Raw genomic sequence first — 22,720 nt, 5'->3', positions numbered from 1 at the left:
ATGCGGCTACTGGCTGCTTAGTCTAAAATAACTTACCGAGTTTTTTTTTTTCAGTTAAGGAGCTCTATTCCAAAAGTAGTTGAAGAAAAGTTAGACAAGAAAAACAATGAAACCCAATGCTTGGGGTTGTACAGTAGAATCTAAACCTTAGCATCCATAATTATAAACATCACAAGAGTACTCAGTGACAAAACTCGGGTTCACAAAACTAAAGAAAATGTAAACACACCTAGACTGCATTAGAGATAACCCAAATGCAAAATTAGATGAAGCAAATCACACGTCCTAATGTCTTGGGAGTGGTTTCTCAGTAAAATAATAATGACTAGTCTTTCGGGATGGAAATCTCAGCTTCATCCCCCACACTGTTAGGAACTATACTCCGCAATAGGCAGAGCATGGGCATAGAAACAACACTAAGCTTGAAACTGACGAATGTAGTGCTAAATGTTTTCTCATCGTTTTAATCTTTTACTTACTGAAAAGCTTGTGATTAAGATGGCAAAGGGGTTAAGAGTAAAATCCTTATAACCGCTGGGGATGCGTTTCTTTGACATAATTAAATAAGAAAAACAACTAATTTTTTTAGCTGAAAGTAAGGAGCGACATTAAAACTTAAAACGAACAGAAATTACTCCGTATATGAAATGGGTTGTTCCCTCTGCAATCCCTCGCTCTTTACGTTAAAGTTTTTAATTGTTTTAAAAAGTAGAATTGTGGCAAAGAGTCAAAAAATGTTTTCATGTTTATTTTTCATTGTTTTCTTATAGTAATGCTAGAAAATCCTGCGCTCTTTTCATTGAATTTTTCTTCCCCCATGACAGATTCCTCCAAGGAAAGATCCTCCAACATAGCCCCATCCCTAAGCCCTACCCCCAAACAAAATAAAATCCCCCTGAAAACGTCTGTACACTTTTCAATAACCATTAATATATGTAAACACTGGTCAAAGTTTGTAACTTGCAGCCCCTCCCCCAGAGATTGTGGGGGAGTAAGTCATCCCCAAAGACATAGTTATTATGGTTTTCGACTATGCTGAACAAAATGGCTATCTCAAAATTTTGATCTGTTGACTTTGGGAAACAAATGAGCGTGGGAGGGGGCCTAGATGCCCTCCAATTTTTCCGGTCACTTAAAAAGGGCACTAGAACTTTTCATTTCCGTTAGAATGAGCCCTCTTGCGACATTCTAGGACCACTTGGTCGATACGATGACCCCTGGAAAAAAAACAAAAACAAAAAAAAAACAAACAAATAAACACGCACCCGTGATTTGTCTTCTGGCAAAAAATACAAAATTCCACATTTTTGTAGATAGGAGCTTGAAACTTCTACAGTAGGGTTCTCTGATACGCTGAATCTGATGGTGTCATTTTCGTTAAGATTCTACGACTTTTAGGGGATGTTTCCCCCTATTTTCTTAAATAAGGTAAATTTTCTCAGGCTCGTAACTTTTGATGGATAAGACTAAACTTGATGAAACTTATATATTTAAAATCAGCATTAAAATGCGATTCTTTTGATGTAGCTATTGATATCAAAATTTAATTGTTTAGAGTTTTGGTTACTATTGAGCCGGGTCGCTCCTTACTACAGTTCGTTACCACGAACTGTTTGATCACTTTTCTTAAAGACTAAAGACTTTTCTTAAAGATTAAAGACTAAAGAAATAGCGGATGAATCTATTTGTCTGCTTAATTTGCAGTTGCTCTCTGTTTACTTTCTAGGGGTTTGCTTAGTTTAGCCATTTTTTGCCGAGGGTTTCCTTCTGGTGGTAATTCTTTAAGACAGTATGACTTTACCCCCGCTATTCCTGCATCCTGGTTCTGCAAGTCTGCCTTGAGGATGAAGTCTGTACCTCCATCCCTGATCCTATGCCTCAGTGAACCATCGGATGCAGCACAGCATAGTGCATAAACCTGTTCATAATAGTGCAGAAGCCGTCCAAGCTGGCTTATGAACTAGCAAAAATTCGGCCTCAGTGGCTATCCATACTAAAATTTTATTTTCCTTGGTTTTCACGATGGGGGGCACAAAATCTCCAGAATTATTTTAGAATGCGACTAATAGATTAGTAATCACAAAATTTGTGTATCCTGGCATCTTGGCCCTGTTTTGGCCAAGATGCCTGTTTTGCAGCATGAAATGGCAGAGAACAAGACGTTGCTGTAATGGGTCTATTTCACAATTTAAAAAGGGCATTAGATATTTTCATTTCCATTCGAATGGATTGTCTTCCGACATTTTCGACTATTGGTTTGATATTATCGCCCCAGGGGTGAAACCAGGAAAAAACAAACAAAAAGAAAATGACGAAAGAGACATCAGTGGCACCCTTGCAATAGTTTTCCACGGTGTTGAAAGGGAGGTACTATAATTTTCCAGTACTTATTGTTCCGATACGATGTAATTTTGGATGGTTGTACGCTCTTTTTTAAAATTTTCGTAAAAATTACTTTGCAATTTATAATTACTTCGTAATTATAAATTACTGTTCGGTTGATTCTGAAAGAAAATTATTATTCCCAAAATATTGCGACTTGAGAAATATTTGTTACAAGTAGTTTTCTTTAGAATCCTTCTTAAAATTTCGGGTACTATGGGCCATGGTTCACTGTTTACTCGGTTGGAGCTACTGCTGCGACTATGAGGTTCCTGTTGAAACCGCAGTGGTGTTTTTTCCCCATGGGCTGAAGCAAGTGTCTTCTAGTTTTCCTTCGACTATGTCTATATATTCAATCCTGAAATAGACAAACTAGCATCGACGTTTTAAATACTGGCTCCAATTCCTTTTCCACAATTTTGCCCTGATGAATGAACGATACTTCTGAATTCTCACACAAATGAAGTGCATAATATGTTTACAGTATTTATAAAAAGAATTGAATCAGATACCAAATATCTGGTTAATAATCTTTAAATAACCATTCATATTGGTCATTTTCGATGAATGAAAAGTAGCCTTCTGTTGTAATTTTCCTGTTTTCTGAAGAAACGTCAGTAGCAGAGATAAAGATGGTCGGTGTCTAAACTAATTGCGTGTCACCGAAATCTAAGTCCGATTGTTTTCTTTTTGCCAAACAGTCGTAGCCCCAAGCCGTTGGCCGTAATGAGCAAATAGAAGAACACAATCCTTGACGCAGGCGTTTTACTGTGTTTTCTTTATGCCAAACAGTCGTAGCCCCAAGCCGTTGGCCGTAATGAGCAAATAGAAGAACACAATCCTTGACGCAGGCGTTTTACTGTTTTTTCTTTATTTCAAACAGTCGTAGTTTACTTACAGCTTACTTACACCACAACCTTGGGTACTTTTGCAGGGTGTAAAAATTCGAATATTTGTCAGAAACTTAAACAAAACAAAGAAATAGCCCCATAAAAAGGCCAAAACCCCAATAGTGAACAAATAGAAAAGCAAAATCCGGTGACTCAGGCTTTTTGTCAGTTATTAAATACGAATTAGTGTATGTTTCCTATAGATGACACCTTTATTATTTGAGCGTTTTTCGCTTTGGGGCATTTTCTGTTACAGTTTTCCATGAAGATGACAGAGTTTTATATAAGCGATCCTTGTTGAATCCTGAAAGGTAGGAGATTATTCGATTTCTTTCAGCTGAACAAATTGAAAACTTGCTTATTTTGCAAGCTTTTCCCAAAACTTTTAGCTGAGACAGTAAGTCAGTTTCCAAGTGCTAGCTGGTCTTGCTCGACTGAGGATAATATTTATTGCTTGAGATAGTCTTGAATAAGCAATACTGTATAAGTGTTGAAAACGCTAATCGGTTTAAAAACAAGGAAAAAAAATGCTTTGGTATACATCGGGGAGTCAGAAATGTAAGCGAAATGAGAATGAAAATAATTGTCGGTAAAGATACTTTTAAAGTATAAAAGTGGCCAAGAGTAAGGAGCAAAACTGGGACTTTTGTCGGACACCGTTTGTTTCTGTTGCTCCCTATGGTCGGTTATTTTTTCCAAGTGGAGTTTTTACAAGTGATGAAATAGTCTTTAGAAAGACTATCGGTGTTTATATTTACAGAGGCAGATTTGAATTGGGTTTTGGCGGTGTAGCCTATAAGAGGGTTTGTATGGTTCAGGAACCCCCCCCCTCGTTGCAATTGTCAATAATAAAAAAAAGAACCTTGAAGATGCAATTTTATGTTGGATATTGGCTGATGACAAAGTACTTACCTCTGGGGCAAAGTAATTTGGACCCTTCCTGCTTCTGTTAGGCTGATGTTCTCGTCTGCTTTCTTTTTGCAAGCCTCATGGCTTCGTCGTAAGTTGGCATATGCTTCGATTGTTTGATATATAAACAATCCTTACTTTCGTTTTTGAACGAAAGTAAGGAGCAACATTAAAATTTAAAACGAAAAAAATACTCTGTATTTGAGGGGTCTGCCTCCTCCTCAATTCCCCCGCTGTTTACGCTAATTCTTTTTGGTGCTTTAAAAATACTTCTCATTCCAATTTAACCGCTCCTGTATTTGAGCAGTCGTTCTTAAAGAATTGGGACCAAAAGTAAAACTCTAACGTAAAAACCAAGGGATTGAGGAGGGGGCTGCCCCCTCCTATCTGGATTAATTTATTCTTGTTTCAAGTTTTGATGTTGCTCCTTACTTTCAGCTGAAAAAATTGCTTTTATTTGATTTCTGATGGTTTTCTATATCATGCAAAGGCCTAACCAAGACATGATGTGGGACTTGGTATTTAAAATTTTATGGTGATTACCGTGGTATCTTTTTTTGGGTCGTCCTCTAGCCATACTTTATACTAATTAAATTAAAAAAACTAGTTTTTTTTAACTGAAAGTAAGGAGCGACATTAAAACTTAAAACGAACAGAAATTACTCCGTATATAAAATGGGTTGTCCCCTCCGCAATCCCTCGCTCTTTACGCTAAAGCTTTTAATTGTTTTAAAAAGTAAAATTGTGGCAAAAAGTCAAACTTTTGCGTAAAGAGCGTGGGATTGCGGAGGGGACAACCCATTTTATATACGGAGTAATTTCTGTTCGTTTTAAGTTTTAATGTCGCTCCTTACTTTCAGTTAAAAAAACTATTTTTTTTAATTTTATTTCTGAACGTTTTGAATTAATGCATGTTTGATTTTGGCTCTCCGCACATAAATTATTAAAATGAAATTTGTATATTAATTCTTTTTTTGGCTAAATGGCTTTCTCTTAGTTTTGATCAGACAATTTTGAGAAATAAGGGGTGGGGAAGGAGGCCTAGTTGCCCTCCAATTTCTCGGTTACTTAAAGACTAGTTACTTAACTAGAACTTTTAATTTTTAACGGACGTTTTTATTAGTAAAAGACATACTAACTTAATAATTAACTTACGTACAGGCACGTACGCAGGAATTTTTTTCGGGGGGGGGGGGGGGGGCAAAACCTTCGAAACAGCAGATATAAAGTAGCACTTTAGTTTTATCGATTATGAGCAAGCTTTCGATTCTGTTGATAGAACAGCGTTAACAAAGGTCTTATCGTTATATGGTATACCAGAAAAATACATTAAAGTGATTTGCGCTATGTACGAGAATAATACTGCTGCGGTTAAGGTAGGAAATGAGGTTAGCAACTGGTTTTGTATTAAATCAGGAGTTAAGCAGGGTTGTGTTCTATCCCCCTTTATATGGATCATTTTGATGGACTTCGTCTTAAGGAGCACAGGAAAGGCAATTGGAGACCATGGAATCAAATGGGGAGGAAGAACGCTCCTGGACTTAGATTATGCTGATGATTTAAGCATATTAGATGAAAGTGTGAGCAAAATGAATGAATTTTTAGAGGTTTTACGAGTTCAGGGTGCTAAAATAGGCTTGAAAATTAATGTTAAGAAGACTAAGTCACTAAGGTTAGGAATAAGTGAAGATGAACAGGTGACCTTAGGTAACGAAAAGATTGATCAGGTTGGGAGCTTCAGTTACCTTGGTAGTATTATTAGTAAAGATGGTGGGAGCAGTGAAGATGTTAAAAGTAGAATAGCTAAAGCTCAGGGTGTTTTTTCACAGTTAAAAAAAGTTTGGAAGAATAGAAAGATAAGCCTACAAACCAAGATTAGAATATTGGAAGCTACAGTGATGACAGTGGTCAAATATGGCTCTGAAGCATGGACACTCCGAAAAGCAGATGAAAATTTACTAGATGTTTTCCAGAGAAATTGCCTACGGATTGTTCTGGGTACCCGGCTGACTGACCGTATTTCAAACAGTAGGTTGTACGAAAAGTGTGGTTCAATCCCGCTTTCTGGGGCTATAATGAAAGAAAGGTTGAGATGGCTAGGCCACGTTCTACGGATGAAGGATGACAGATTACCGAAGATTGTCCTTTTTGGCCAACCGTCTGGGGCTACACGGAAAGCAGGTCGTCCTTGTCTGGGTTGGGAGGATGTCATAAATAAGGATTTAAAGGAAATGGGAACTTCCTGGGAGGGTGTAAAGAGGGAGGCTTTAAATAGATTAGGTTGGAGGAGGAGCGTGCGTAGCTGTGTTGGCCTCAGGCGGCTTGGTGCTGCAGTGAGTTATTAGTAGTAGTAGTAGTATAAAGCAGATATATCGGAAAATACAGATCCTGTAGTATTGTAGTGGATGGGGGGGGGAAGAAGACTGAAGCCTCAACAGTATGTTTTAGGCTCAGGTTATGTTCATAGCGATTTACAGCCAGTGATTAATCTATTATATCCCACTGAAAGGGAAATTTTAGGGTTAACAGTGCAATATGGATTCTGTGGGGGGTAGTTCTTTTATGGCAAAAACGTAGATTTTGATGAAAAATGAAAGTTTCCAAAATTGATCCATTAAAAGCCGTGCTTTATCCTGAAAGGGGGGGGGATAAACGACCTAATATATAGGATAATTCTATTTTGCTGTGGAAAGCAAACTCTCTTTACAAAAAAATAACAGCACAATTGCTAATTACTTCAAAGAGGGTAAAAAGTTAGACAGAAAATGGGTTAATAATTGGGCAGTGACTTGACCGGATAATGGCATGCTGTAAAATCCCCCCAAAAAAGGCTTCACACATGTATCTAGATTCTTAATAAATGTCCTACTTTTGCCAGAAATCCCAAGAAACCATGGGGAAATTAAACATTTCACAAAGTTTCGGGGGAGGGGGGGGGCGGGCCCGAAGGCCCCCACCCTGCGTACCTGCAAGCTTACGTAACACATATTCTTATATTTTTATTATGTATAGGAGGGGGTTTGTACCCTCGTCAATACCTCGCTCTTTACACTAAATCATAAGCTTTGTCCCAATTCTTTAAAAATGACCCCTGAATTAGAAAGGCCGTAGAATAAATAGTTGAAATTACTAAAAATACTTTAGCATAAAGAGCGAGGTATTTATCTCCTCCTAAATACCTTGCTCTTTATGCTAAAGTATTTTTAGAACCCCTCATATGCGTAATAATCTCTGTTCGTTTCACGTTTCAATGCTACTCCTTACTTTCAATTAAAAAAAACGTTTTCATGTTTAATTTTTCTTTGTTTTTTATAGTAATGTTAGAAAATCCTGCGCCCTTTTCATTGAATTTTTCTTCCCCCATGACATATTCCTCAAAGGAAAGATTCTCCCACGTAGCCCCTTCTCCTCCCCCAGGAATTATGGGGGAGTAAGTCATTCCTAAAGACGTAGTTATCATGGTTTTCGACTATGTGGAACAAAATGGCTATCTCAAAATTTTGATGCGTTGACTTTGGGAAAAACATGAGCGTGGGAGGGGGCGTAGGTGCCCTCCAATTTTTTTGGTTACTTAAAAAGGGCACTAAAACTTTTCATCTCCGTTAGAATGAGCCCTCTTGCAACATTCTAGGACCACTTGGTCGATACGATGACCCCTGAAAAAAAAAACAAAAAAAAAAAAACAAATAAACACGCACCCGTTATTTGTCTTCTGGCAAAAAATACGAAATTCCACATTTTTGTAGACAGGAGCTTGAAATTTTTGCTACAGGGTTCTCTGATACGCCGAATTCCATAATATGATTTTCGTTAAGATTCTATGACTTTTAGGGGGTGTTTCCCCCTATTTTCCATAATAAGACACATTTTCTCAGGCTCGTAACTTTTGATGACAAAGACTAAATTTGATGATACTTATATATTTAGAATCAGCATAAAAATCTGATTCTTTTGATTATCTTTTAGCATCTAAATTCCGTTTTTTAGAGTTTCGTTTACTATTGAGCCGGGTCGCTCCTTACTACAGTTCGTTACCACGAACTGTTTGATGAAAAAAAAGTGTCTGGATACAACACATTTAACAAAATGTATAAAGTCATTGCGATACTATCGCGTATGTTTTTGCTCTTTAAATGCATTCGAATGTGACGCCATGCACATGAAATTTGTTTTTCTTTTAAAATTAAGACTCTAAAGACTCATGGGTGTAAAAGGGAGATGAGACATTAATTCCTGCCCCCATACCACATCCCTTCCGCCTGCGCAATGATCCACCGCCCCTCCATCATATTAGCTGTCGCGCAAATATACATCATTGGGCGTATTTGTATGAAAAATCAATTGAATCAAATGGTTAAAACAAGCATTTTGATTACTGTCCATATTAACATTTTATTTTGTGAGGACTCCATGATTTTTCAGGAACGAATGTGCCACCGTGTGGCATTGCTGGGTATATATTTTTTGATTAAATTGGTTGGGTATATCAGAATTTTTGTTCATTAGGAAAGTGGTCTTCTTTGGGGCAAAAGCGTAGTCTGGTGCCACGGAATGGCAGAAAACGCCACTTCCTCGCTATAGAATATTTTTGTCACTTAAAAAGGGCGCTACTTTTAGTTTCCGATGGCCATCGATTTGATGGGATCACTCCTGATATGCAACAATAAACAAACAAATCAGCACACATCCGTAATATTTCGTCTGAAAAAAAAAATTTAAATTTCGTATTTCGTAATTAAAATTTATAGATAAGAGCTTGAAGCCTCTACACTAATGATCCTTGATATGCTGAATCTAACAGTGCAATTTTTACTAAGATTGCTTGGCTTTTTGGGGCTGTCCCGCCTTTTTTCGACAATCGGGTAAATTTACTTCAGCTAGTTGCTTTTGATGAGTAACATTTAACTTAATGAATTTTATGTATTTGGAATCAGAGTAAAAAGCACATTCTTTCGATGTGTTAATGTTTTTTTTTTGTTTTTTTAGAGTTTCGATTGCTATTGGCCCAAGTCCCTCTTTACTTATTGCTAGTTACTACGGACTATTTGAATATTACGTGCGAATAAGCTGGGCGTAAGTGGAAAGGCAGAACGGTGCAAAAATTACCCATATATAATTTTTTCATCTCCTTTTGATTTTAAACATTACACAATTGTTATACACTGGATATTTACTAAAAATGGGACGAGTAGTCGAATCGGTGTTCTCCAGGGTAAACATTGGGCCAGGCAAAGTACCGGGTATGGAAACGTTGCTTGGATTTGGGAACAAATACTTGCGAAAAGTACTTGCGATTACATGGACTGATATATTACCTAACACCCAGATCAGGTTTCTCTAAGCAACCGCAAATAATCGATGAAGTCAGACTAAGAAGATGGCGGTACTGGGGCCACATGACTCGAATGCAGCAGGGAAGACTTCCATACGACGTGTGGTTCTGAACCCCTCAAGGCTTCTTGAAGAGTTGCCGATAACGATCATGATTGGTCGATCCGAATAAGCTGAGACACGAGCTCTACACTCATTCCTCAACGAGCTCTGGTCTTTAGCACAAGATTGTTCGACATGGAGGTAAACTCGTGCTACCCTATGCACCGCTAGGCGTCGTAGGGGCTCTGTAAGTAATGGATTTGCAGTCAGTATTTACAAAGCTAATGATACTTCTTTATTTCAGGATTGAAGGAATGGAGACACCTAAAGGAAGACTGAAGATAGTTGTTCTAGCTCATAATGTTAAAAAAGAAAGAAATGGGTTTCTGACTCTCGTTAAAATTCGGTAAAAGCGTTGGTTTTGGTCTTCCTTCGTTTTTCCTTCAACTGTCTCTCATTTCACTCAGTGCTAAAACATACCGAATTAACAATAGTACTCTGAGACTCAACCCCCACATAATTAGTAACAGGAATAGCACATACTAATAATGATTCAGCGAATCGTCCAAACTCTTGTGTAAGCCAGATTTAGTGACAACTGCTAGCGTGGCCTACTGACTGTCTACATTGACGGCCTAAATTGAGATGTGAATTCAGTAAAACGCTCAATTACATATGAAATTGTCCATCTTTCTTTCAAATACACTGAACCAAACCACGAAATTCAAGGCTGGACAGTCCATTTTCTGAGCAGGAAGACCCTCAAAAACTGTTATTTGCACATTCTATGGCACCATCTTGCTAGTAAATTTGCCATTAAACAAAAATCTGAGAAGACTGATGTTTAAACCAAGGGATTTTTGCGTCCTGACATTGCTATTTTCTGAGCTTCTGAGTAAATTTGCTACTAAATAAAAAGATGCATTTTCTGTTGAATTCTAATAATTTTGAATGACATTGTGGCATCTAAGAACTACGTTTATCTTAAACCCTAGCTCCTCCAGAACCACATAGCGCTTTATTAAGTAGCTTCCAATCTTTCCTCAAGTAAACCACTGCATAGAGGTCCTCTTACTCTGTGATGAGAATTGTTTGAGCTCTTCTGTCACATTCGTACGTCCTACGGAGCATGTTCCTTGTCCTTCCTCGGTGACGGGTGCCTTTCGGTTGCTACAGGAAGATCATTTTTGGAAATCTATGGTCGGGCATGCGGGGTTCTGGTCTCGCAATGTTACTGACATGTTTAATTTCTTTTTTAATTTGCTTGATGACTGACCCCAAGGAGAATGATTATGCACTATTACTAGGGTATGCAACTGGTGTTCAGACAGAATTTTTGTTGTCTCTTAAGTAAAGTAGTAGAGCCGAAACTTAAAGTAGATGAACGAAACTTTCAGGAGCTGGTTTCAAACATGAAGTTCTGAAAATTTCAAAAGAGAAAATTGTCCGAAAGGAGATTGTTTATCCCTACAAAAGATTTCATTTCTTGAAAGGGAAAGTAGTAAAATATGTTTTTTTTATAATTATAAACTGTTACAAAATTGGGATCAATGAACCGTCTCAGTTGCCTATACCATCACCTACTCCATAAAAAACCATTTTGAGTCCCTTACGGATGACTTAAAACCCTTGCTCTAGAGCTTCAATTAGATTGGACCGCCTTTAGTTGCTTTGGAATGTAGTTAACTTTTTGGTTTTTGATTGGCCAAGAGGTGTAACTTCCCTATAATGATGCCTTAAGTCATTTCTTGGTATTAAAAATGGAGGTATGATAGTATCTATTAACTTTCGTCAAGTCTTTGTTCGACAATATACTACTATATATTTTTACAAGAAGTTCTCCAGAATACATTCTCCTCGCTGTATTTAATGCAAAACTGTCGCTAAAAATTTTGTGCTAGTTTTCACCCCAACGAAAATATTCATGAGAAAGAAAAAGTAGAAACATTAAAGGAATCTTTCTTTTTCTGTAGCCTGGTACAAAATTAAGATCATCTCAGAAGAAAATACATTTTTTTTGCATTTACATTTTACACACCCGTATCCCAATTTTTTCGCATCCCAACTTAGTACCGTTAGAATCCTGATGGTCCCATATACAACCTCTAATATATAATCCTTATTGTGATTTAAAACAAAATTTGTCAATGGATACTACATTCCACGGTATTGTAAAGTAAGAATTTCAGTTTTTGTTTATCTTTAGTTGGGGTGCAAAGACCCAAAGGAGTCCAAAAATTGAGATACAATAGAAAAACGTAAATATGATATTGGAAGAGAGCATTCAATACGGAATCTAATGTCACTACCTCCGTTTTATTGAGATGTTCCCTTCCGAGGGAGTCTTAATCTCGAATATTACTTCGTTCGCGAAGTTGTTTTCAAAGGGAGGACCTGCAGGGCAACGTAGATCGGGATGGCCAAAGTGTGATTGAACTTGTGATTTTTCCTTGCCCTGCTGATCCTCCCTTTGAGAATGGCTTAGTAAAACATTTGGTAACTATTGCAGACGTTCAAAAATGTCAGATACGACCTTTAGAGTAACTGATTGCACTTACGTTCTAATAAAATGAAATTTCATATCACTATTGTTAGGATACGTATTATGTATCCAAACATATAATTGCATGAAACATGATTGCATCATATTTTGCATGCATACATATCTTGAAACTTATTTAAGAGCTAGCTATCAAAATTTAAAGCTTTTGATTAAATATGAAATAACTTTTTAGGGAGGGTATTCTGAAAGGGCTTTCTAAGAATTTCCAATGATATTTTGTGCTAGAAAATAAATAATAAGCGTAGCTTAAGTCCAAAAAGGCTTCATATTTTATCATGCGTTGCATTCTAAATGAGCAAGCGATTTTTTTTTAATTGATCTGAAAAAAACAACAACATAAAATAAACAACAAACAAACAGCTTATCGCTACTAAATTGAGAAAAGAAGTCTTATGAAGTCCTAAAAAGTGACTCAAGTTAGATTTCTGTAGAAATTGGGAAAGAGACAGAGAAGTAAATTAAGCTTTTGACTTAGTTACTTCTTTTAAAGGTGTTTTACGAGGAGTTTGCACTGAACCTTTGCAAAACGAACGTCATGTCATAGTTTGTTTGGCATGTGATCATTTTCTTTTTTTGGATGAGAAAGTCTTCGAGAACGAAGTCAAATTATTTAGGCATTTTAAACTTATATTTCCCTGTCTTGATTGAAAGTTTTATCAATTTTATTCATAAATGAAAAGTTCTGTTTCTAAGTGTTGGCTTAGGGTTCATTTTTCTGGGGGGTGGGGGGTGGGAGACTTCTTTCCCTACTTTTTGAAAAGTTCTTTTTCAAACAGTTCATGGTAACGAACTTTGATAGTAAGGTACTACAGTAAGGTACAGTAGTAATGGTAACGAACCGACCCGGCTCAATAGTAACCAGTAACTCTAAAAAACGGAACTTTGATACCAATAGTTACATCAAAAGAATCGCATTTTAATGCTGATTTTAAATATATAAGTTTCATCAAGTTTAATCTTATCCATCGAAAGTTACGAGCCTGAGAAAATTTGCTTTATTTTAAAAAATAGGGGGAAACACCTTCTAAAAATCATAGAATCTTAAGGAAAATCACACCATCAGATTCAGCGTATCAGAGAACCCTACTCTACAAGTTCCAAGCTCCTATCTACAAAAATGTGGAATTTGTATTTTTTGCCAGAAGACAAATCACGATGCGTGTTTATTTATTTTTATTTTTTTTTCTTTTTCCCAGGGGTGATCGTATCGACCCACTGGTCCTAGAATTTTGCGAGAGGGCTCATTCGAACGGAAATGAAAAGTTCTAGTGCCCTTTTTAAGTGACCGAAAAAATTGGAGGGCATCAAGGCCCCCTCCCACGCTCATTTTTTCCAAAGCCGTCGGATCAAAATTCCGAGATAGCCATTTTATGCAGCGTAGTCGAAAAACCTTATAACTATGTATTTGGGGACGAATTACTCCCCCATAGTCCCCGTGGGAGGGGCTACAAGTTACAAGTTTTGACAAGTGTTTGCATATAGTAATGGTTATTGGGAAGTGTACAGTTGTTTTCAGGGGGATTTTTGGTTGGAAGGGGGGTTGAGAAGAGGGGGTTATGTGGGGGAAGCTTTCCACGGAGGAATTTGTCATAGGGGAAGAAGATTTCCATTAAGGGGGCGCAGCATTTTCCAGCATTATTTAAAAAAGAATGAAAAAATAAATATGAAAAAGTTTTTTTTTCAACTAGAAGTAAGGAGTAGCATTTAAACTTAAAACGAACAGAAAATATTACGCATGTAAGGGGCTCACCTCCTCCTATTGCCTCACTCTTTACGCTAAAGTACTTTTAGTAATTTCATTTATTTATTCTACGGCCTTTGTGAATCAGGGGACAAAATTTGAACTTTAGTGTAAAGAGCGAGGTATTGACGAGTGAGCGAACCCTCTCATACTCGTAATAAAAACATACGAATATTGAAGTTTGTCACGTAAGCTAATTCGTAAGTTACGTATATCTTTTACTAATGAAAAGGTTCGTAAAAAACTAAAAGTTCTAGTTGCCTTTTTAAGTACCCAAAAAATTGGAGGGCTACTGGGCCTCCTCCCCCTCCTTTTCTCTCAAAATCATTCGATCAAAACTATGGGAAATCCATTTAGCCAAATAAATAAATATGCACATTTCGCTTTAATTATTCATCTGCGGAGAGCCGAAATCAAAACAGGGTTTAACTAAAAAACGTTCAGAAATTAAATAAAAAAACAAGTTTTTTTTAACTGAAAGTAAGGAGGGACATTAAAATTTAAAACGAACAGAAATTACCCCGTATATGAAAAGGGCTGCTCCCTCTTCAACGCCCTGCTCTTTACGCTAAAGTTTTTACTGTTTAAAAAAGTAGAGTTGAGAGAAAGAGTCAAACTTTAGCGCAAAGAGCAAGGCGTTGAAGAGAGAGCAGCCCCTTTCATACACGGTGTAATTTCTGTTCGTTTTAAGTTTTAATGTCGCTCCTTACTTTCAGTTAAAAAAAAACTTTTATTTGCATTTAATATATTGCTAGACCGAACTAAACTCATTGAGGCTATCTCTTAAAGTGATAAGTTTGCGCTTGTGATTTATAACATTATCATGAAAAGAGAAATCACCAATGCAACAGCACAAACACAAAAAAAAAGAAAAAAGAAAAGAAAGAGAGACAGAAGGAGAAAAGGAAGACTGTTTTCCTAAATTAGTGATTAATATAGACCAGCACTTGAATGAGGCCTTAACCCTACTCATCCATACAATCACATAGGTCAAACAGCATAGCCATACACAATCAACCATAAAGAATAATCCATGGACAGGCAGTCATGTCGTCAATAAGTATAAGTCGTCATTTACCAAACAATAGAAAAAATAATAAAGACAAATAATTCAGAGGCAACGACCCAACACAAGGGCTCATCAGGAGAATACACTGGCCTATATAGGGTTTCGCCACTTTAAATTCTCTACCCCAGCCAAGTGTTGTGGCTACCACAGAATATCCATGGCATCCCCGTGTCAGGTATCACCCCCAAAATACATGCCTATGAAAGAAAAAAAAACAGCAAATGTAAAACAACCAAGTAACACCAAAATAAGCTTATCCTGTTAATATATCCCTCTTTTTAGCAACAATAGGTAAACTAAATATAATAAATTTTACCAAATCACAAATATTAACACATTGCAAAAAACCTGAATGAACTAAACAATTATAGAATTCATCTTTACCATGTGGCTAATTTTTAAAAAAATCCGCTCAATTAGAAACACAATTCAAAATAAATGGCGCTGCAACAACAATTCTCGAACCTCCGAAATTAGTTGAAAATTTCTTTAAGTATTTCTAGATAATTCTTTTGATATTTATTTGAAAGTTCGTTATAATGAAAACTAAATTTTTCAAATTGTCAAGTTAATTTATTTGCAGAAAAACCTCTTGATATCAATTTTTGGCTTAAGATTTTACATCTATTTTTAAAATCAATATAATTACTACAAATCCTTGCATAACGAAGTAACTGTGAGAAAAACGCTGAATATGTGATATTTGAGGGTATATTGCTTTCAGGGAATGGGAAACTAATCACTTCGAAATCAAAATCATCCGTTTTATTATACATTTTAAAACTTAATTTATTATTATCACAAATATTAATATTTAAATCTAAGAAATGAGCTTCATGACCAGCGCCATGACTAGGTTCAAGAATAAGCTCTGATGGATATATATTTTTAGAAATATCAATGAAATCCTTACAATTTAAGACCAAAATATCATCTAAATATCTTTTATTATTTGACAAAACATGTTTTAAATTAATTGGATTATTCTTATCCATCATATATTTATATTCTAGTTGACTTAAAAACAAGTCAGCTATAAATGGGCTGGCATTCCCCCCCCCCCATGGGAATTCCCACAATTTGCTTGTACGTAAAAGTGAGGTGTTAAGGAGGGGGCAACCCCTCATATACTTAATAATTTCTGTTCGTTTTAAATTTTAATGTTGCTGCTTACTTTCAGTTGAAAAACCTTGCTTTTTTTAATACGATTTCTGATCGTTTTTTTTTAAGAATGCCAGAAAATCTGGCTCCACCTCCACGGAAAACTCCAACCCTCTTGAAAATTAACCCAAGACAATTGCCCTTAACATCTCCACGCGTAAAATTAAGTCGGCAAAGAGAAAACTAGACATAAGAAGAATTTCGTATAGGAATTCTGGCAAATTCCCCCAGTGTAAAATTTCTCGTGAGAAATTCATCCCCTAGAAACTTCCCTCCCCGTGGAAAACACCCCAGCAAATAGTTCGCCCCCCATCCGAAAAATGTATACATACTTCCCGATAACAAATACTATGTGTTAACAATACTGGTGAATTTTTATAACTTAAAAATCTTCCTCCAGGGGTGATGGGGAGGGGGTCATGTTATCTCCTAAGGCGTAGTTATTCGGCCTTTCAACTATGCTGAACAGAATGGCTATCTTGAAATCTTGATCGGACAATTTTGAGAAAAAAGGGGCATTGAAGGGGGCCTAGTTGCCCTCCAATCTTTTTGATCCCTTAAAAAAGACACTGGAACTTTTAATTTCCGTTCCAATGAGCCCACTCCCAATATTCTAGGACCACTGGGTTGATACGATCACCCCTGGAAAAAAATAATCAAAAACAAGCAGTTGTGATCATTCTTCTGGCAGAAAATTCCAAATTCCGCATTTTTGGAGATAAACCTCTACAGTAGGATTCTCTGATACACTGAATCTGATGGTGTGATTTTCATTAAGAATCTTTGAATTTTAGGTATGCAAGTTTTGGAAGTGGTGGATTCCAAATTTAAACAATAGAAATGTGAAAAATGAGCAATAAATAAGATGAAAATATGTGTCGCCAAACCCTTTAAGAAGGTCTAGGTTTCCTTTGAGAATCAACAGACTATTAGTGCTTAAATTTTTCAGACGAAAAGGGTTGTTAAATTTAGATAATCAGTTTATTTTTCTTATTTATTTTCACGGTTCAACGTGGCAATACTGGCGAAAATGTGGTGCTGCCCTAAAAACTTCATAATTTTCGTAGCAACCAAAAGTATAATCTTAGAAAATCAAGATTTTCAATATGTTATAACACAAGAGCGATCTAAGGTGTATTTTCTTATTTATTTTGATATCTTCTGTATTTTGGGTTCATTTTCTCGTGATCTGTATCTCTTCATTATATTTTTGCGTTGCTAATCTTTACTCTGGGCCTACGATCCATACTTTGCTGCATCAACTACAAATGTGTCCTTTCACGTGTTTTGGTCAGCGTTTCTGTGTCCATCTGCAAGGTGTTTTTCTTACTGTATTTTTCCATGTTGTTTTTGACATCCTTTCTTTGAAGCCTTTCCTGAACTTGGGCTTTATTTCACCAACATCATATAAGTCCCGCCTAAAATAATTTTAACCCGAAAGTCTTTTTGCGCCCCCATTCAGTCTGATTAGTAGTACTACATTCCCTTTCATTTCAGCACCTTAGAATCACTTATATTTAATTAGACACGAAAGGAGAAAGGGCAAAAAGAGCATAATTTGATTTCTCAGCATACAAGGCTGTATACTCAGGAAATTTATAGTAACTTATGTATCTCTCTTGTACTCTGTGGAAATTTTGCATGATCTTCGTAGGGAACTCAGTTGTTTAGATGAAACTGTTTTGTCATTTGGGATATAATGGGTAAAAAAATGAAATTGGATGAACACAGTCTATACCTTAACGAAAAAACGAGACAAGATATAGGAGGTTAGCAGGAAATACTTTACAAGCTATCGGATCGAACCTGAATCCCCTAAAGCTGCAACTTAAACACTAGTGGCTAAGCCCCATAGTATTGAATTGAGATCTGATAAGCTTGTCGGACTAGGATGGATGCTGAGGATACTACTATTTTCAACTACTAATTACTATTTTCATACTACTAATTTCAACTATTTATTCTACGGCCTTTCTGATTCAGGGGTCATTCTTAAAGAATTGGGACAAAACTTACGATTTAGTGTAAAGAACGAGGTATTACCGAGGGTACAAACCCCCTCATATACAAAATAAAAATTAAAGAATATAAAAGTTTGTTACGTAAGTTAATTCTTAATTTACGTATATTTTTTACTAATAAAAAAATTCGTTAAAAATTAAAATTTATAGTTGCCTTTTTATGTAACCGAAAAATTGCATGGCAACTAGGCCTCCTTCCCCATCCCTTATTTCTCAAAATCGTCTGATCAAAACTAAGAGAAAGCCATTTAGCCAAAAAAGGAATTAATATGCAAATTTCATTTTAATAATTTTTGTGTGGAGAGCCAAAATCAAACATGCATTAATTCAAAAACGTTCAGAAATTACATAAAAAAAACTAGTTTTCTTAACTGAAAGTAAGGAGCGACATTAAAACTTAAAACGAACAGAAATTACTCCGTATATGAAATGGGTTGTCCCCTCCGCAATCCCTCGCTCTTTACTGTATATTTTAGCATCAAAATTCCGTTTTTTAGAGTATCGTTTACTATTGAGCCGGGTCGCTCCTTACTACAGTTCGTTACCACGAACTGTTTGATGAAAAATATCATACTTTCATTGGAAAAAAATTGTTTCGTCAGTCTTTTGTGAATTGCAAGCAACTGGCTTACTTTTTTGTACTGTTGACCTGCGAGATTTCTTCTCTTGTGTCTCCAAAACCAAAGCTTTGCATAAATGTTTTAATTTATTAAAAACATGATAGATGTTTATTCTTAGTTATTACAACAAGCAGTTATTTCAATTTAATTGAAATTTAGCTCGAATTTCTTTAGTTACGGACGAGGCAGAAGATTTGACTGCAATTTATTTTTCTTACATTGTATATTTACTGTAATTCAAGGCCACTGAATTAGAGCTAGAAGTACATTTATTCTAAGCATTTCTCTCGTGAAATACCAGCGAATTTTCATGATTCTCCTAGGGAATTTGTTCCATTGTATGGAACAAATTGTTGACTTATTTGATCTTAAGTCTTCGGAATATTTTTGCTTATAAGGAGTGGAGAACTGGAAATGGGATAACCAATGGTTAGATTTAGTTAATGCAATTGGATTTGTTTTATATTTAAAATTTTGAATAATTTAATAATAACGTAATTTCGTAGCGTTAAAAAACACATTTAATTAAGATTGAATTTTCCAAATTGAATTACAACCATTATTTTAAAAGAAAGAAGAGTTGCTATTAATTACTGTTTAGAAACGGAATTTTTGTTTCTGGAATGAGTTAGAAGGAATAAAAAAATATATTTTTCAAAAGCTAAATTGATAAAGTCTTGAAAAATCGACAATAAAAAAGCAGACGCTAAAATATAATAGCCTTGTAATGTGTTGATCTATGACTGGTTAAGTATTAAGAGTATTTCCCCCCCCCCCCAGTGTTTGATATTTTTCATACAGGTCACCTCTTCTTTACTTTTTTTGCCATGTTTTTTTTTTTCAGTCGAATCTTTTCCTTCTTTTTTCCTTAGAATTGTATTACTTGTGGAAGAGGAATCCTAAGCTCTTTAGTCTTTCATCTTTTATTCCTTTTAACACTTCAGCTGTGTTTTTGCATAGTAACCCATTCCATACATAATGTCTTTTGTGTCGCCCCCGTATCATCCGTATACACTTTGTGAAAAAACAAAAAAAAAAAAAAACAAACAACATTCGGCTTTAATCCTTAACTCTCTTCTTAGCCTGTTAGATGGCAGACATTAAAAAAAGAAGAAAAAAGTGTTAGGCCTGAAATGAAATCTGAATAGTTTGTGAGAGGAAAACGACACCATAGTCTCTTGTCGTTAAGATATATTTCAGAAATGCAACTAAGTCTTTGTGGGAAGTAAGATTTAGTCTCTTAATTCTGCCTCTAGGGTCTTTAACCTGGTTCCGATTTCTTGGGGGGGAGGAAGGAGAGGCGGTCGTTAAATTCTTGTTATCAGTACAGCTGCCAGAAGCGGACACTGGATCTTAGCTAAGATCTTAGCTTAGGCGGTTAGTCTTAGTTAGTGTCCAAGTTGTGTTTTTAGGTTTTTGAAAGTAATCTGACCTTTGCGGAGGGGAGGGATCCACAAAGTCTAGCAACCAGAACTTACAGCCGAAGATTCTGCTGGATATCAATTAAACTTAATGGGGAATGAGCCAAAGTCTTGTAATTCACGCATCCGGGTTGTCAGGTTCCAAAAAATGTTATAAATGAGAGCTTGTTTTCATTCTTTTCCTTTTCAAGGTCTAACATCTCTAGATCAAAGGGAGTCGCTAAGTTATCTTCTTAGAACGTCTGCCAGAAGAGGCTGTTCAGTCTCAGCCAAACTTAATGATAAATTGCAACCAATGTCCTAGTTTGATTTTACAGGTATTTGGGGATGCCTTCTAAAATATCACAATATCTTCTAAAAACGAACACTTGATCCAAGCAATACTTGTTGGAAAGTAAAAGCTATGCTCTTAGTCGTGTCTTCGGTGGTCTTTTTCTGAGCCCACATCCATGGGAAGGCGAGGATAGAGATATCTCTCCAGTGTCCTAATTTCTAGTGGGTCTAGCAATATTCATGCAAGTAAACTGGGAATGGTTATGTTCTCGGTTGTTCCTTGATTGAAACTTCTATGAGGAAAGGGGTAGAGTGTGTTCAGCCGCTGCTATAAGATGGGCCATTAAGATCTAAATTAAACTTTTAGGGGTTTGCAGCTAAGGATGTTATTTCGGCTTTAGAAGGTTTAAGTAATAACACTGTAGACTCAGTCACATGTGTTGATCTGCAACTTTGATCCAAAGGTCATAAATGATGCATCAGCTTGCTGGGCCTCGACGTCAAAGATCTAGTTTTACCGATTTTTTACTTTATTAGATATATATGAAACTAGTTAGAAGTATTTAAATTCAACTGAAGCTATGGATATTCTGGCTTAAATAAAGAAAGGGCCTGGTTTAACTTGGGACAATGTTCAGTTTTCAACAATTCAAAATAAAATTTGGTGGTTGTCAGTCCAGTTTTCTTTCTGGTTATCAATTATAGATCCTTAACATATTTGGGCATCGACTTTCCTTATGTCTTTCCACAACTCATATATTCAAATTTTTTTTCTGTTTGTTTTATTATTTCTTGTTATATAAGCGACTTTTTATACTTTTACAAGTAAATTTCCCGTGGAAGTTGATTTACTTTTTTTTTTCCTTAGTGCTGCATCAGTAATGACACAATTTACCAAAAAACCTAGAGATAACTACATAAACAGACGATTAATTACTAGTAAAGGCAGATGAAAACCCTAGTTTCTCTATTCGAGAAGTTTTACATCCATCCCGGGAAAAGAAGTTACAGCTTCATTACAAGGAATTCTCTACAATCAGAAGTCTTGACATATCTTATTTAGACTCTTATCATAGCATGGAATAATGCCATGGAATACAAATTCTGAAATGAATGACAAGATGTTAAACCCTCGAGCTAAAAAGGGTTAAAAGATATCGATTTGAAGATATATATATATATATATATATATATATATATATATATATATATATATATATATATATATATATATATATATATATATATATATATATATATATATATATATATATATATATATATTACTGATTACTATTCACTGAAAAAAAAACAAGTTTTTTTTTAACTGAAAGTAAGGAGCGACATTAAAACTTAAAACGAACAGAAATTACTCCGTATATGAAAGGGGCTGTTCCCTCCTCAACAACCCGCTCCTTACGCTAAAGTTTGACTCTTTCTCTCAACTCTACTTTTTAAAACAGTAAAAAACTTTGGCATTAACAGCGGGGCGCTGAGGAATAGGGGTGTTTACCCCTATTTTCTAAAATGAGGCAAATTTTCTCAGACTCGTAACCTTTGATGGGTAAGACTAAACTTATGAAACTTATACCCCCTAAACGAAAATCACATAATAAGATTCAGCCTATCAGTGAGCCCTACTGTAGAGATTTTAAGCTCCTATCTGCAAAAAAGTGGAATTTTGTGTTTTTGCCAGAATAAAGACCAGGAACGGGTGTTAATTCTTTTCTGTTTCTTTTTCCCAAGGGTGATTGTATCGAACCAGTGATCCTAAAATATTGCGAGAGGACTCATACCAACAAAAATTAAAAGTTCTAGTGCCTTTTTTAAGCCACCAAAAATGGAGAGTAACTAGCCCCTCTCCCACGCCCTTTTTTCCCAAAGGTCGTCTGATCAAAATTTTGAGACAGCCAAGCCACTTTGTTCAGTATAATTGAAAGGTACAATAACTATGTCTTTGGAGCTTACATGACCCCCTAGAACCACCGGATAAAGGGTCGTAAGTTGTGAAATTTGCCCATTGTCTGCATATAGTATTTGTATAGGGAAGTATACCGATATTTTTCCCGGAGGATTTTCTGAAGATGGATTTTCTACGGTGAAAAATTTTCCATTGGGATGGAAGTTTTCGGGGCTGAAATTTCCATGGGAAATTTTACACGGGGTGAATGTGCTAGATTTCACAGGCGAAATTCGTTTTATTTGTCTTATTTTCTCATTGGCGACCTCTCATTTCGCATGTTGAGATCGCTAAAGGAACTATTGGGGGAAATTTTCAGTGGAGTTGGAGCTTTCTG

General features: G+C 36.0%; 1 protein-coding gene across 5 annotated transcripts in view; it reads left to right on the top strand.

Annotated features, from left to right (window-relative positions):
* LOC136027371 (calmodulin-binding transcription activator 1-like) overlaps positions 1-22,720 on the top strand; it is a 286,895-nt gene that overhangs the window by 31,357 nt on the left and 232,818 nt on the right. The gene's annotated exons all lie outside the window — the stretch shown is intronic.

The sequence above is a fragment of the Artemia franciscana genome, chromosome 5 (genome assembly GCF_032884065.1).
Source record: "Artemia franciscana chromosome 5, ASM3288406v1, whole genome shotgun sequence".
Taxonomy (NCBI): Eukaryota; Metazoa; Arthropoda; class Branchiopoda; order Anostraca; family Artemiidae; genus Artemia; species Artemia franciscana.
Note: the sequence above shows the minus strand (reverse complement) of the source record. Positions and strands in the feature narration are given on the sequence as shown.